Raw genomic sequence first — 18,830 nt, 5'->3', positions numbered from 1 at the left:
TGGGAGCAGAAAATGGTCTGTGGACTTCTTGATCTATTAGTTTGTTTGATCCGGCACCCAGCCTATTAGGGTATATATAGTTGTGCGTGTCTTTTGGTTGTTTTTCAGCCTCATCTGCAAACTGTATTTCCTAGCCATGAAACAGAATATTGAGGCAGGATTAAATGCCAAGCAAAACTAGTTTTGACTTACACGGCAGATTTGCTCTTCAAGATTTATTTGGGGCCTCATTTAGGTGCCCATAAACCCAAATCATTCAGCTTTGAACAAGTGCTCTGAAAATAAAGCCTTGTCATCCAGGACTATTTATCCATGATTCCTCAGATGTCTTAGATGTCTTGTTAGTAGAATGATGTCAAGTCCATTCCTTGTTCAGCTTCTGTATTTAGTAAATACATAAAACAGATTTAGCAGAGCCCAGAGTCAATGACTATTGAATGAACAGCATTCGGACAAGGATCAATCAATTCCCAATTCTCTCATTAGCCTCACAAGAAAGAAAGAGGATCAATTATATCTCAAAATCCACACAGCGTGGCAACATGTGGCCAGCCTGTGACAGTCCTCTATGACAGTGGTTCTAAACCTGTGGGTCAGGACTTTGAGGCGGTTTGAAGGACCTTTAAGACCCTTTTAATACCTAACAAAAGAGACCATTACGGCTTCAAAAGTAATCAACTATACTATAAAAAAATCACACCTGTGTGAAGTGAGGGGCGCTCTTATCATTATACATCATCATACAGCATCTCATGAACTGAATTTATGTGATTGGTTAGCAGATTTGCTCGTCTACACATGACGTAAATTTTCCCTTCATTGTCAATGGCAATTAACACTTACAACGCCAATGGCCTAGATCTACGTCAATTAAAGCTCATTATTTAATAAAATCCTCAATGCCATTGACGTAGATTAATGGCATTTGTGCTTTTATAGCGCTTTAGATCTATCAAGTCATAATGCTACTTACGTTAGCATCAGGTTGCTAGCTGTTGTCATAACACTGGGTCGCGCCATCTTAGATCGTCGTCCACATAAACTCCCATCTGTTTCTTTCAATCGCCTTCATCTCCGATTCCTTGTCCCAGATAGCATTTTTGGTCTTATTCCATGGCACAGAGCCGACGATGTGAAGCCCTCCACAGCACCGGCTTAGCTCTGTTTGGTACACAAGACCTGACCAGACACCGGTCAACTCTAGTTTATGATCAGTACCGGAAGTCTGGAAATGTGGCTTTTCAAAATAAGAGCTAAACTGGGAAAGATGCTGGCGTGAATTTTATCATAATTTGTCAATAAATGATAAACAATAAAGTGTTAATGTGTGTTGCCTCAAATCTGTCCAACAGCTACAATGTGGTTCTCAACCGTTCTGTGTGTTCTTTATCTGTCCAACAGGTACAATGTGGTTCTGTTTGTGGCACTCTACTGTCTGCCTGTGACCTTTAACCTGGCCATCAGCTTCCTGACCAGCAGGCGGCTCTGGGGCGGGAGGAAATCGGCTTTCTCCGACCTCGACCCCCGCAGCCAAGCGCTGCACGCCTCCCGTCTCAAGATGCGCCAGAAGATCGCCAAGATGGTGGTGTGTCTAGTGCTGCTGTTCGCCATCTCCTGGCTGCCCCTCTACGTGGCCGACCTGTGGATCGACCTGGAGCAGAACCCGCCAGACTGGCTGCTGCAGACCCATCGCTTCGCTCAGTGGTTGGGCCTGACCAACTCCAGCCTCAACCCCATCTGCTACTGCTTCATCGGGGACGTGTACCGCTCGGCCAAGGTGATCCGGACCCGCTATTGCCAGAAGGTCGCCGCTCTCTTTGGCTCCTCCTCTTTCGCCAGCACAGCGACGACAGACATCACAGGTGGGGTTGCAAGCTGCGATCGATTTTCGTATAGCGATTGTTCCATCAATTACTCTTTCAATTTTATCGGATAATCGAGAAGCTTCTTCTTTTGGTGGGTATTTTCATTAATTGATTAACCACTTGTTGCATAATGGTGTCGCACTTTTGACATTTACTTTGTAATTTCTTTGTTAATTTTCTTGCCTCTAATGACTGACTTTATGTATATTTTTGTATAATCTTAAATCGGATAGCACGATTAATCGTTGCACCCCTAATCACAGGAGCTGTTGCTGCCACCAAGGGGCCAGGTGCTGTCCATGGTATAGCTGCAGCCACGGTGGCAGCCTCCACCTCCTTTGTAACCACGCCGCGGCTGTTCAACCTGGCCGCGGGCCAGAAGCTCGGGCTGAGACTTGGAGCGTCTGTTGGCAGCGGTGTCGACTGCGATGACGACTCGGACCTCAGCATGTCGGACTGGTACAAGTCCAACCGCAGCGTGTGTGACACTTCCTTAGTGGCCGACGACCACCTCCAAGGCCTCCACTATTCCACGCACAGCACAGGTTTCGTGCCGACGAGAAGACTTTCCGTGAGCGTCAATATGGGCTCGTTACCTTTAAGGATAGAATCTGTGGAAATCAACATGTTGCCTTTAAGGAGGCATTCGGGAGGCAAAATGTACGCTGTGTCGGGCGATAGGAGCGGCGTCCTGACCATGGACGATGGCCTCCTCTCTGTAAGTCCCCAGCATAGAAGCAAATCATCACAGGGTTTATCTGTAGTGGGAGACGGGGATGATAATGATGAGAGAACACACATGACCAGCCTTTAAGCGCTGCAGAACACCTGCATTTGTGTGACTGAACAGTGGGGAAGCAACAGCAACCTCTGAGGCAGTTTCCCCAAATGTTTACAATTACATTTCAAGAAGCCCTATAACTCAGAGTACAAAATTAGGCCCCATTTAGCCCATTCTGAACGGGCACCCATTTTGGTGTCAGCATCATGTTATGCTTTAGCTATTTAAAAAGTAGCAGATCTACAAGCTCATATCGCGCCACCAAGTGGCGCGATACGAGCTTGTAGGTCTGCTATTTTTGAAAAATCGAAGAACGACTGACATTTTTAGAATCTGATCTCAGGTCAGAATGGGTTCATCAGACCAGTGTGTGTCCGGCGGAAACCTCGTATGAATCTGATCTCAGGTCAGAATGGGTTAGAATCCCTTCACTTTGAGAACCACTGGTCTGAGGGATTCAATTAGTGGGCGCTGAAGGCAGGGGGAAGAGTTAGACTCTCAGCACAGAGGGGTAAAAACACGCTTGAGGGGCCCTCATGATCAAATCGTTTTAAAATTCACTCCAATATCCTGTTGTAAACACAAATTGACACGTTAAGACGCATGGCAAGCTTCTGAAGGACACAGGAAAACAGTTTGCCAGTTTAGAGACAATGGAGAAACCAAGGACAGCGCACAACGTCATTCTACATTGATTGGCGAATGGTTCATCATCAACTGCCGAAGGACAGCTCTGTGACCCAGCAAAAATGTCTGTTTTTTTGTTGTTGTGGTTTTTCTACACAGATATAAATACTCGTGAGAGCAGAGCAGCTTACAAAACCACCGCCTGACTATTTCAGTCACCACAGAGGAAATATGTTTGTAGACAAGCACTACCAACAATACAGATTGAGAGATGTCATGTCAGACATGTTCGTGTAAACGCGCACATAACATGCAACGATGGAATGACAGGCTATACGTTGCGGATGACAAATTAATTTTGTAGAACACTTGTTCTTGTTATGCAGTTGCACTTGAACACAAATTACACATTTCTCACAGGGAGAAAGAAAGCTTTCTTTAAACTCTAAACATTAAAGACAACGTAGATCAGTGTTTCAAACACTTAAAATGTTAAAGAAAATAGTGTACAAGCTCGCAGTGTGACACAAAGTGACACACTATGAGCTTGCATAGCTGCTATTTCTTAAATATCCAAGGTAGGTAACACATTTAGCTGGGAACTCCCTGGAACCCCTCCAAGGAACCCTGGGGTTGTCTGGACACCACTTAAAGACCACTGACATAGATGAGGTAGTCTACATACAAGGCCTATTTTAAGATGAAGTAGACATGGTGGTGGTACAGCGAGAGGGGATAGAAACACTCACAGCTGTGCATAAAGTGATGAAATAAGCAACACAAGCTCAGTTTCCGGAATGATATCAAATTGTACATTTTTACCATGGTTGACAGTTAAAGAACGTTGTTTTCTTTGGTTGGTATATAATCATTGAAATAAATGTAATGATGAAAAATGTACAAACAAAATCAGAAGCCCCTAGTGAGCCAAGAGAACCCCAGGACCCAGTGTACCTTTGACTCCACTATACATTTGTAAAAAGGTACATTATGAAATAACCACATTTCAAATATAGTGAAAATAGCATATCTCCAAACTCAAAAATTGTCGCAATGCTACTCGTTGTGAGCTTGTAGATCTGTTATTTTCCACTACGTTTATGTACGTTTGCAATTTGTGTATAATGTACCCATGAATACAAAAGTATTTAAAAACATACTTGAATAATTTAACAAATAAGTACAAATCTGACTACTTTAGTATCTACTTTGTATTGTAGTAGCCTATACTCTGTCCACCACTGGCTGCTTGTAACTGACGGCATGCTCATGATCCAAGCATTACTTCTGGCTTTTATACATTACTTTGATAACACATCTCTCCCTCTCCCCCCCGACGCATCCTCACCATGTCTGCCATTAGCATGAGACTTTAGGACAGCCTGTCGTTGAGCTTCTGCTCACGCCAGTCAATCTGACGCTTCTTAGGTGGAGCAGTGATTCAGCGAGTGATCTTCTTAGGTGGAGCAGTGATTCAGCGAGTGATCTCGGGGGCTGCTGCTATAGCCGCTTGTCACAGTACACAGTTACCTTTGAATGAGTCGTAGCGGTAGGTCAATGTTTACAGGCTGATTGCGCCACAAAAGCTTCAATGACTGCTACAAACTGTATGTCTGTCTGTGATTGTTTTGTTTAAAGAGAGGGGAATACAACAGAGCTGTCACTGCATGTGCCTACTGTTTTTATTGAATGCTTTTCTAACCATGTATGTGTCTCAAATGAAAGGTTTTAATTAATTCCGCATTGCAGTACGGACTGATGATGTTTGATGGCATAATGTTGGTATATTATTGTTATTGGGGGGGGACATGCACGCACGCACGCACGCACGCACGCACACACGCACACACGCACACACGCACACACACACACACACGGAGGGGGGCATGTGTTTGGTCCGATGTACTAACAGTCCGGCAGGCATTAGTCCAGCACCCTACCCAAAACCCAACCCTAAACCTAACCTCACAGGAAGCCTCAGGCTAGTTTTAACCTGCCACGCATGTCGGGAGCCACGGGTGAGTTTTAACCCGGCCACGGGTTAGTTGTAACCGGACTAGCTGTTAGTATGTCTAACCAACGTATGCACCCTGCTAAAGAGTCCTATTCTGTATAGCGACATGTTCTATTGCAGGTAGGGCATTCGTAGGTTGTAGTGGTGGTAGTGGTACTGGCAGTCATGGGTGTGTTCCTCCTGTATCTCTGCTGTCTTCTGGCAATCCTGTCCCCCAGCCTGTGCGTTCCTTCGTGGCAGCGCCGCCGCTGCCGCCATAAGTCACGGTCACCAGCAGCAGCCTCAAGGTCCTCAGTGAAGTCTCTTCTTCGGCCCCCCTGCCAGGCGCTGGCCATAATGTATGGCCATACAGCACTCTGCAGGGAAGTCTTGAGTCTTGAGGCATCTGGATAACATGTCCAAGCCAGCACAGTTGGTGCTCATGGGTGACGTAGGCCCCGTATTCTGGCAGCTTGTTTTCGCCAGTATCTCAGTATGTGGCACACAATCACGCCAGGCGAGCCCCAGGATGTTCTGAAGGCATCCAATATGGAAGAGCCCTGCATGGTTGATGTGACGATGTGGTCCGTATGCTTCACAGCTGTCATTATAGACAGCAAGCTAGTGTGCAGGTACAGACACACACACACACACACACACACACACACACACACACACACACACACACACACACACACACATGCGCATGCACGCAAACACATGGATATACACAAATATACATGCACCAAAAAGTGAATGAATAAAACATATGTTGTATCAATACCAGCAAATGATGAAAGTAGACATCTAGGTGTCTGTGTGCACAACACCTGAAAGGTGACATAAACATGAGGGTATAGCTGCCTCCTCCACATGTAGCTACTTCACTATAGTACTACGTGACAAGACTGCATGTCTGTACTAGATGAAAGGTGAGTCCCAACAATGCTGGATGTAAAAGAAACCACACATCAAAAAGGTCACATTGATTTAGTAACTAAGGGATGATGAGCTGGAGCAGCTGTGCAGGGCCCACATTCTTTATTGATAACATAAGACAATTCATGGTCTTAAATTCTTAAAACCTTGCAAGATTAGTTGTGATACCGATAAGGACGGGACGGGAACCCATTTTGGAGTAGTTGTTGCTGTGTACAGTATAGTACAGTGGTGGAAAAAGTACTCACATGTTTTGTTTAAGTAATAGTATCAATAGGCTACTGCAATGTAGAAATGTAAAAGTAAAAGTTCAGAATTCAAAATTTACTTGAATGAAAGTACAAAAGTATTGGTATCAAAATAAAATATACTTAAAGTACCAAAAGTATACTCACTATTAGAATGTCCCATTTCAAATGTATAATTGTATGTAGATCGGCTATTTTCAAATGGCCAAATTAATGTGTAATAAATAATTATTACATGTCTTGGTTGAATGCTTGTGTCATGGATGTAGACAGAGTCGAACCCAAGTGCAGAGTAACAACAAACAAGAATAGATGTTAAGTATTTAAGAAAGAATAAGGCAGATCTTACACTGAAGCAGTAGGCAGGAATCAGGCAATTGCAGAATGGCAATGTAGTCAAAACAGGACTCCAGGGACAAGCAACCATGACATCAAACTATGAACTGACAATGACAGTTTGTGAAGAGTCCAGTTTTATAGGAGCAGGTTGATTGGCAAAGTGTTCACAGGTTGGCTGACGAGGAAGTTGAAGACAGGTGTGTAAATGGGACTGCAGTGTGGTGGAAATGAATGTGGGAGTGGCCATGCTGGAGTCACAGTGTGTGTGTGTGTGTGTGTGTGTGTGTGTGTGTGTGTGTGTGTGTGTGTGTGTGTGTGTGTGTGTGTGTGTGTGTGTGTGTGTGCGTGCGTGTGTGCGTGCGTGTGTGTGTGTGTGTGTGCTTGCGTGCACATTCTTGTGCATGACCCTCATGCTGACTGCAATCCTGTGGGTAATAGAGGATGTAATAGCTTAAAGTTTGTCAGGGGTTCCCTGCAGACATGAAACCATGTTGAAACTGTCCAGTGTGTCCAGGAATGATTAGGCTCATACAGCGACACAACCATTATTAACCATGATTGTGTCTTTCGTCTCTCTGCCGCTGTCTCTTTGTCTCAACCAGGCCGCTAATCTCGGGCACCCTTTGGATCGGCTGCTGCCGCCAAACTGTGGACACACTCCCTGGACGCCAATTCTGAACCTCTGCCCCAAACGTTTCAGAACGGACTGTTAGAGCGCCACCATGAGGCATTTTATTTTATATTACTTATTCAGATGTTATCAGTCATGTGATCAACACGACTGATAAAATCTGAAGAAGTAATATAAAATAAATCAGTCATGTGATCAACACGTAACACTACTCTCCGAAGAGGCAGCAAAGACTGGCCTCAAGATCAATGTGAAAAAGACAGAACTCATGAAGGTGAACAACAAACAGGATCTCCCAGTCCAACTACAGGGAGACGACCTCAAAGAGACTGACCGCTTCACATATCTACAGGGAGACGACCTCACAGAGACTGACCGCTTCACATATCTACAGGGAGACGACCTCACAGAGACTGACCGCTTCACATATCTACAGGGAGACGACCTCACAGAGACTGACCGCTTCACATATCTACAGGGAGACGACCTCACAGAGACTGACCGCTTCACATATCTACAGGGAGACGACCTCACAGAGACTGACCGCTTCACATATCTACAGGGAGACGACCTCACAGAGACTGACCGCTTCACATATCTACAGGGAGACGACCTCACAGAGACTGACCGCTTCACATATCTACAGGGAGACGACCTCACAGAGACTGACCGCTTCACATATCTACAGGGAGACGACCTCACAGAGACTGACCGCTTCACATATCTACAGGGAGACGACCTCAAAGAGACTGACCGCTTCACATATCTACAGGGAGACGACCTCACAGAGACTGACCGCTTCACATATCTACAGGGAGACGACCTCAAAGAGACTGACCGCTTCACATATCTACAGGGAGACGACCTCAAAGAGACTGACCGCTTCACATATCTACAGGGAGACGACCTCACAGAGACTGACCGCTTCACATATCTACAGGGAGACGACCTCACAGAGACTGACCGCTTCACATATCTACAGGGAGACGACCTCACAGAGACTGACCGCTTCACATATCTACAGGGAGACGACCTCACAGAGACTGACCGCTTCACATATCTACAGGGAGACGACCTCACAGAGACTGACCGCTTCACATATCTACAGGGAGACGACCTCAAAGAGACTGACCGCTTCACATATCTACAGGGAGACGACCTCACAGAGACTGACCGCTTCACATATCTACAGGGAGACGACCTCACAGAGACTGACCGCTTCACATATCTACAGGGAGACGACCTCACAGAGACTGACCGCTTCACATATCTACAGGGAGACGACCTCAAAGAGACTGACCGCTTCACATATCTACAGGGAGACGACCTCACAGAGACTGACCGCTTCACATATCTACAGGGAGACGACCTCAAAGAGACTGACCGCTTCACATATCTACAGGGAGACGACCTCACAGAGACTGACCGCTTCACATATCTACAGGGAGACGACCTCACAGAGACTGACCGCTTCACATATCTACAGGGAGACGACCTCACAGAGACTGACCGCTTCACATATCTACAGGGAGACGACCTCACAGAGACTGACCGCTTCACATATCTACAGGGAGACGACCTCACAGAGACTGACCGCTTCACATATCTACAGGGAGACGACCTCACAGAGACTGACCGCTTCACATATCTACAGGGAGACGACCTCACAGAGACTGACTGCTTCACATATCTACAGGGAGACGACCTCAAAGAGACTGACCGCTTCACATATCTACAGGGAGACGACCTCACAGAGACTGACTGCTTCACATATCTACAGGGAGACGACCTCACAGAGACTGACCGCTTCACATATCTACAGGGAGACGACCTCAAAGAGACTGACCGCTTCACATATCTACAGGGAGACGACCTCACAGAGACTGACCGCTTCACATATCTACAGGGAGACGACCTCACAGAGACTGACCGCTTCACATATCTACAGGGAGACGACCTCACAGAGACTGACCGCTTCACATATCTACAGGGAGACAACCTCAAAGAGACTGACCGCTTCACATATCTACAGGGAGACGACCTCACAGAGACTGACCGCTTCACATATCTACAGGGAGACGACCTCAAAGAGACTGACCGCTTCACATATCTACAGGGAGACGACCTCAAAGAGACTGACCGCTTCACATATCTACAGGGAGACGACCTCACAGAGACTGACCGCTTCACATATCTACAGGGAGACGACCTCAAAGAGACTGACCGCTTCACATATCTACAGGGAGACGACCTCACAGAGACTGACCGCTTCACATATCTACAGGGAGACGACCTCACAGAGACTGACCGCTTCACATATCTACAGGGAGACGACCTCACAGAGACTGACCGCTTCACATATCTACAGGGAGACGACCTCACAGAGACTGACCGCTTCACATATCTACAGGGAGACGACCTCAAAGAGACTGACCGCTTCACATATCTACAGGGAGACGACCTCACAGAGACTGACCGCTTCACATATCTACAGGGAGACGACCTCACAGAGACTGACCGCTTCACATATCTACAGGGAGACGACCTCACAGAGACTGACCGCTTCACATATCTACAGGGAGACGACCTCAAAGAGACTGACCGCTTCACATATCTACAGGGAGACGACCTCACAGAGACTGACCGCTTCACATATCTACAGGGAGACGACCTCACAGAGACTGACCGCTTCACATATCTACAGGGAGACGACCTCACAGAGACTGACCGCTTCACATATCTACAGGGAGACGACCTCACAGAGACTGACCGCTTCACATATCTACAGGGAGACGACCTCACAGAGACTGACCGCTTCACATATCTACAGGGAGACGACCTCAAAGAGACTGACCGCTTCACATATCTACAGGGAGACGACCTCACAGAGACTGACCGCTTCACATATCTACAGGGAGACGACCTCACAGAGACTGACCGCTTCACATATCTACAGGGAGACGACCTCACAGAGACTGACCGCTTCACATATCTACAGGGAGACGACCTCAAAGAGACTGACCGCTTCACATATCTACAGGGAGACGACCTCACAGAGACTGACCGCTTCACATATCTACAGGGAGACGACCTCACAGAGACTGACCGCTTCACATATCTACAGGGAGACGACCTCAAAGAGACTGACCGCTTCACATATCTACAGGGAGACGACCTCACAGAGACTGACCGCTTCACATATCTCGGGAGCATACTGGGCAAGGATGGAGGATCAGACGATGACATCAAAAGCAGAATAAACAAGGCCAGACACGTTTTCACCACACTACGACCCATCTGGAACGCCAAGGCACTGTCCTCCATAATAAGATCAGAATATTTAACACCAACCTCAAGTCAGTTCTCCTCTATGGATCAGAGACATGGAGAGTGACAAACACTACCACCAACAAACTCCAGACATTCAACAAGTGCCTAAGGCGCATTGTGAACATCAGGTGGCCTCATAAAATATCAAATGCCAGCCTGTTGGAGAAAACCAATCAAAACGCCATCAGCCAGGATGTGAAGAAGAGAAAGTGGGGGTGGATTGGACATACCCTCCGAAAACCTGACGACATCACTAGGCAAGCACTGGACTGGAACCCACAGGGCAAAAGAAAAGTGGGGAGGCCAAAACAGACCTGGAGAAGATCAGTGGAGAGTGAGGCAAAGTCGACCGGATTATCGTGGGCCCAGCTGAAGAACACTGCTCAAAACAGAGTCCGATGGCAGGGTGTGATTGTGGCCCTATACCTAGGAGCCTACAGGAATAAGTAAGAAGTAAGTAAGTGATCAACACGGAACTGCCATCCCGATTGGCCAAGATTGCCCCCCAAAGTTTGCAGGATTGGTCCGTTTTGAACAAAATTCCTCAAATCATGAACACATGTGTCATGGCTGGCTCTTGCCATGACAAACATTAGGAGCAGGAGACAGTCGAAAGTTGAACAAAGTATATATTTATTGTAAAATAGGCCTAGACATTAACTTAAATAACTGCAGGATGATAACATAATCAGGCAACAAATCCTATGAGGTGTGGAGTCAGTAATCAGTGGTGTGGGGGTGATGGATGTGTGGAACATGGTGTGGTGTGTGTGTGGATGGAAAGAATAAGGTAAACATCAATGGGAGGACATGGAGGCAAGCAGGCAATGGAGGCACAGACAGCAGGTCTGCCTCCTGCCTCCGGATCTCTGTGTGTGAATGGCAGGGACATTGCTTTTATAGCTCACTGGAGGCACCGGGCCCAGGTGCTCTCCAATGAGCAATCAAGATGGAGTGCCCCACCCAGGCTCACCTATAGGGAGACAATTAGGCAGGTGCTCCCTAACCACTACACATACTGTGTGTCTATATGTGTGGGGCATCACACATGCGATTTCCGTGAAAGTTTGCATGCCCATTAGGCCAATTAGGCCAATTAAGGAACCAATGCCACCTAAACATTTTCAAATCAGCATCATGGTGGCACTATAACAGTGCCACCATGTGCTTTTACCTATAATAATAACTGACCAGAGCGTAAAACTGTGTATATGTGCACTCCCTAGAGACCAAGAAAAAAACCTTTGCCCTGCATTTTTCCCATCTGACTCTTATAGCGCCATCAGGAGGCTGAAAAAAAAGCATTTTTTATCATTTTGAGTGGTGCAACCACTCAAATATATATACAAGTAAGACGCGCAAACGCGGGAAGCGAATGCAGCTCGTGTGTGTGTGGTTGTGAGAGAGAGGAGGAGGAGGAGGAGGGAGGGAGGGGGGAGAGGGGAGTTGCAACACTCAGTTCACACGAGTGTGATTTTTTATCCAAATCTCGCACAAATCGGTACCCATGATCTTATAGTCATGTGATCAACACACATCTGATTTATCATTTTCCTTCCTAGACTACGATTGACATTCACAGTTTGCACTACTAAAAAAAAAATATTGATTGAGGGGTAAATCCCCCCAATCTAGCGTCATGTCCTGGATGTGTACTTGTAGCCTACATCAAGCTGCAACTGTAGGCTCCTGAGTCCTGACCTATGGCCGTCATGGCCTGGATACGCTTAAAACTATTTACTGGGATTTCATTACACTGTAAAACCCTTAAATTAACCCTTAAATCCTTCCTATATTAAAATTGCCTATAGGGGGTGGTTCGCCTGTGGAAGGCAGAAGTCACATGCACGGCCCCGGGGGCCACCGTTGCTCCGAACATGCCACAAACATATTGTTCACATCAAGGGGGCCACAGGTAAACTACTGCTTCAATCCGCACCAAACTTAATTGTCCCAATTGTTCAGGGGTCTGCCATGAACATGGTCAGAACAAAACACGGAATTAAACACAAATGGGGCGCTATACAATCAATCAAAATGGCCATAACTCGGTGACCATTGCTCTAAACAGCGCAACATAGGACTAGGTTTGAAGTTAACTATCAAAAATGGGTTAATTTGAATCGCTTTAACTCAGGTGTCCCTATTTTCAGCTGCATGCCATTGTAAATTAAATATACATAATTTATACTTATATAAATTTATATTTATATACATATTTTCTACATAATGATACTAAATAGTCACACAAAAGCATCAAAAGTAACATACCGGCAAGCTCTAACCCAACGTGAAGCGACACATTTTGACCTTGTGGATCTACTATTTGCATTTTTTGATGCATTTGAATCCTGAAAAGTAGTTTTGGACAGAGACGTTATGCAGAGCTTAAAAACCTCTTCACACAGAATGACAATATATAAGTTATAAATATTTAATATGTAAGGTTTGCGAAGTGGGGACGTACCCCAAGGGTCCTTGCAGGGGTTCCAAGTTTAGTTTAGTTTAGTTTAGTAAGTTTAGTTGGGTTCCCCAACTAAATATGTCAAAATACAGTGTTGAAATGTAGCTTTCAGATCAGCCTTTCCACCCTATTTCCCTTAACCTTTGCTACCTTGGCTACATTATGACAAATCCCAGCCCAGGGCAAGGGATATGAGCCCCCCTTTTGGGACTATTGGGCATACTCAAGGAGGGGTAAAATAAATAGAAAAAGAGTACAGCACAGCTTTGCTCATGACATCTGCGTATAATCTGTCTCTCTCTCACAGACAGACACACGCACGCACGCACGCAAGCCAGAATACTTCTGGGAAGTTACTGTGCCTTTACAACATCACAAGGGAGATCAGACTGAAAATGGAAACCTGGCTGTATTGATTCACACAGTTGCTTCACAGAGTTTATTTTCTTTTGAAAACAAAGCAACTGCAGTCCCCGAGGCTACAGCGTTGCAGATCTAACACTGCATGTACATGACAATTATAATTGCTTTTTACACTACAACTTTCTTGAATGCTTTATTCTGATTGATCAATCACTGAATTCAGCTGTGTGTTATTTCTTGATAATGACCGCTCCGCTCTAGAACGGACCACTGTCTAATCAAAGCCTCAGAGCACCTGCTGCGCTGCTTGGAGTTTATGCTGCATCCAACATGACAGCCATGTAAACAAACACAGCATGTCATTTACAACTAAACATTGCTCTCAAGAATGGTTTTGAAAACATTTGAAGAGAGGAATAGACAATACAGTAACCGAAAATGTATTCTATTTGATCAACTCACTTCCTTGTTTTCCGAGGCGACTGTGCTGCAGCTGAGCAGATTTATGGGATACTTTCAATTCAAGCAAGGAAATCGTTTTGTCATATACATTATCCCTTGCATAAATAATGTATTTTAATAAACAGTATTGACATGCTGAAGTATGAAGGGAAGCATCTCCAAAGATTCTAGCATACGGGTGCTGAACAAAAATACGGTTGCCTTAATAGTGTGAGATTTATAGATTTTGGGGCCTAAATAATATATTATAAGCGTTTTATCAAGAATCAATGTCACCATGGTCCACATACTGTACAGTGTATACTGTACAAAAAAGGCACATTTGTCCAGAGGGAAAAGGGCAGGGGGTCTATCTGTGTGCCACTGTGCCACGCCCCCCTCATCTAGACTGAGTGGCAAAACATTGAGTTTTGAAGTGTTGGAGTTTGGAAGCGCTCGTTGGAAATCACTCAACCGTCCTGCCGTACCACCTGTTTCTAAATGTCACATAATGCAGGAGGCAGCAAAATGTTGTGTTATTGAAAACAAGCACTTCCAAACTCTGACACTTAAAATTATCAAATGCAGGGCATTTCTTGACAGAAAGTAGCGTTTCTATGGTGGATTTTTATGAAACGAAAGCAGATAGAAAGAGGATAATTCAAGCTTTTTGTACAGCTGCAATGTTGGTGAGTTTAACATTGTTTAATGCAATCAGACGGGACTTTTCTGTTTGGATGAATGGGCTGTCAAGGCCAGAAAGTAGTTTTTTGCCACTCTCACTGTCACGCGCATACCCTCTATTACGTACATTGATTTCCGGAATCAATGTGATAACGGAGGAGGAGCCAACATGTGTGTGTCTATGTGTTTTAACTGTACAGATCGTTGACAACACATCAATACTTTGAATGTGCAGTTTGTGCACCATCCCAGGTATGGACTAGTATATTCATGTGGGTATCTTCTTGACATGATAAACGAGCGGATGTCGAGTTAGTGGCAGGCCTTACTGGAGCGTGAGAGTTAATTACAATTGCACTGATGGGACATGAACCCACACAATCAAAAGAGGAGAAGAGCAAGAGGGGAGGGGATGGGAAGGGCGACGGAGTGCGAGAGTGGAGGAGAGGGAGAGGTCCCCTAACCTGACTCTGCCAGATGGAGTGCGAGAGTGGAGGAGAGGGAGAGGTCCCCTAACCTGACTCTGCTAGATTGCGGCAGTATTGAGTTCACAAGTTCCCTCCTCCTACCTTGATCTGGTCTCTCTCAAGCAGAAACGATGAACCGGAAGCAGCGGGACAAAAATCTGATATCTCCATAATAATTTTGAGTTGTAGTCTTGTTAGCTTGTGTTTACATTTGCGCTGTGGCACAGCTACAATACGTCACCAGTCTCGCATTGATCCTGCCTCTAGCGGCCGCATACGGCCGCATATCGCTCCGATCACATTTTGTTCGTCTCTATAGGGGGATAAAAATTATACAAAGAAAATAACACAGTACAAGGTATTATCTTGTCCGTACAAGATCATTATTTTCTTGTATGTACAAGATAATACCTTGTACTTGTTATTTTCTTTGATATTATCTTGTACGGACGAGATTATTATCTTGTACGGACGAGATAAAATATATTTTTAATGCATGGCTATTCAGGGGCTCCGTAGTACCAGTCAAAATGGAGAGAAATCAATTAATGAAAAGACACTTTGCTGTACATGTACAGTAGGCCTACAGGTTTGTGAAGCAACTTTGAGAACTGAGAAAAAACATTCCATCTATTAGGCTTTATCATAAAGAAAATGTGTCAGCTTCACAGACAAAATGGGAGAAGGTTAGGTTCCACAGTTGAGGTGCCTGACACTTAAATGCTCTGCGTCCTTAGATATTTTTGGAACAACAAACATTCTAACGCACTGGTGTTCTAATAACTGGGAGTGATAGTCTCTTTTTCTAGTTCCTGTCAGTACACACGCAGCATTCTGGACTAGCTGTAGAGTGTAGACTAGACTTTTTTATAATACTATCTTGCCTGAAATAGATAGAATTTCCCCTAGGAAGACAGTGAAAATCTATCCATCAGACAAACCATGGATCACCCCCAAAATCAAGCACCTCATTCACCAGAGACAAAAGGCTTTCAAATGTGGAAAATCATGTGCTCTGGCTAGGTTCTACAAAAATAAGGTCCAAAAGGAAATATAGCCTATGCAGCAAAAAAAGTGGAAGGCATGGAAAAAGCTAATTCCAGAGTTTGGCACAACAATATTAGATCGATGTGCAGCAAAACTCCTAAAAAGGAGGCCCGAATTGACGTTCCAGGAATTGATCCCCAGGACTTTGTGACAATTGCCAATGCAATCAATGCAAAGTTTGTCACGGTGTCCCAGTCATTTGAGCCCCTAGAACGATCCGCTTTACCTTCCTTCCTGCCATCCCCCCCATTGCCCACTATACCAATTTGGGAAGTTTATAATAAACTGTCCTTGTAGAATCGTTCGTAAAGAAGAAGTTCCAGGATGCATTGTATTACTCAGCAAGAATCTTTATTAATTGCTAAGGAGTCGCATTTAGAGTTCAATAAAAGTAACAGAGTTGGACAGTGTGTGTGTGTGTGTGTGTGTGTGTGTGTGTGTGTGTGTGTGTGTGTGTGTGTGTGTGTGTGTGTGTGTAGGATAACACAGACAGTGTCCCATGGCGCGTGGTTTATCACCAGACACACGTCTCAAATACCACAGAGTACACACAATATATTCTGCATAGGCCTCAAAATATCCTATATCCTCCATCAACTGTCATAAATTCCCTGGCCCAGACATGATCCCCAGGTGGAAATAATATCCAAAACCGTTACTTTCTGAATTCAAGTAGGCCTCATTTCGAGTTATGAATAAAAAAAAAGAACACAAAAGGTTAACATGTGGAGATAAGAGTTTTCAGCAGCGATAAGTAGCCTAAGGGCACAGAACAAGCAATAAGGCGTCTCTCCCTCAGGCAGTGCTTTTGGTCTGAGATGTACCGGTACATTTCCATCCTATTCATTGTACATCCTGTGTGCAAGCTGTTTGTTAGTACACAAGCTGTCTGTGCACAAGCAAAACCTGTTCATTACACAAGCTCTTTGTACCAAAACTCTCTGTACATCTTTGTAGTTTGTACACAAGAAAAAAAGCTGATTCTATAAAAGAAAGAGCACAGAACAAACAGGGGCATATCTCCCTCAGGCATAGCTAGACAATAATTGGATCATTTGGATGGGAGTTGAAGGTACAAGCGAGGTTTTTGTACCTGCAATTTGATTGGACAGGAGATTGATTGGATTGATTTCAATCCAAATGTCCCCTGTATGTGTGGTCCCGACTTCCTACAACACATGCACACACGCACGCACACGCAGCTTTGACGCTGCTGTCTAATCCGTAAATCAATTTCCATTACAATCTACCTCTTTATGAAGTCTTTCATTTATCAACGCCCCTGTCTTCTCTTCTGTTCTGCCCCCCCCACCCCCCCCCCCCCTCTCTGTATTTTCTAAGTAATAAGTAGCCTACATTTACTCAAGTACAAGGTAAGGTAAGGTAAGGTAATTTTATTTATAGAGCGCCTTTCAAAACAGTTGTTACAAGGTGCTGTACAATAAAATAAAAGGAATAAAACAAGAACATCTCAAGCAAAAATAAACCAACAATGAAATAAGAGACAGAGCAGCAAAAGACAGTACCTAGAAATAGAACAGTACATAGAAATCAACAAAGATTTGAAGCAATCACTGGAGCAAACCAAAATGTTTGCAGTACAAATGAGTTTTTAGTAGCTTCTTAAAAATGTCAACAGACACAGCATTTCTCAAGTAGAGAAACGCTGTATTATGACAAAAACATGTATACTATTAAACAATTACGCCCCGTTTTATAGCCGATCCTCAGTGATGCATCCCAAGGTTGCCCATCACAGCGACAACTGGAAGAGGACAATGTCCCCTTGACGTTCCCCGCTTGCGTGACGGCCACGCTGTGGTTCTAATACAAGAGATCATCTACGTCTGGGGCACAGAAGAGCTCTGCAAGGAGCTCTATGCGTTTGACGTCGACACCCACAGATGGTCGAAGCTCGAAATTTCCGGGACCATTAAAGAGGCGAGAGGGGAACACTCTGCCTGTGTCTTGGGGAAGGTCATGTTTATCCATGCAGGGAACGACGGGACTAATGACATTAACGACATCCACAAGTTGGATACCTCCACGATGAACTGGACTTTAATTATCCCCGGAGGCACTCTGCCACCTGCATTATCGGGTCACTCTGCCACCATCATCGGGACAAAGATGTTTGTGTGTGAGGAAGCAAAGGTCTCACACAGCATGGACATTACAGTGTTTGATACAGAGACCAACCTCTGGCTGAGAACACCCTCTGTGAAGCGTCGGCCAGAGAGCTGCTGGGGCAACGAAGCCTTTGCCTACAACGGAGAGCTGTACATGTTTGGCGGTTTCAGCTATGATTCTAGGGACAGCATCTATGACGATAAGTGGAAGTTCAATTCAGAGAGCTTCTCCTGGAAGGAGGTCGAGCCCAAGGGGTAAGATGCATAAGAGGTGCCTGGAGAGTAGACCTGTACATCTTAGACTTGAGTCCCAGTCTGAAGACGTTATGTAAGCTGGAAGTTGTTGGGTACGACCTGGAGCAGTCGGAACTCACGCACGACATCCGGTGGGAACTGAAAGCCATGTGCTCGAAGGGAAAGGCTTGCTCAATTCCAGGACAGCCTGGGGATGTTCCTATAGTGATTTTGTGAATCCTAGTGAT

Source organism: Protomyctophum parallelum (assembly GCF_964188405.1).
Source record: "Protomyctophum parallelum genome assembly, chromosome: 5".
NCBI lineage: Eukaryota > Metazoa > Chordata > Actinopteri > Myctophiformes > Myctophidae > Protomyctophum > Protomyctophum parallelum.
The sequence above is the reverse complement of the archived record's forward strand: the minus strand, read 5'-3'. Positions refer to the sequence as shown.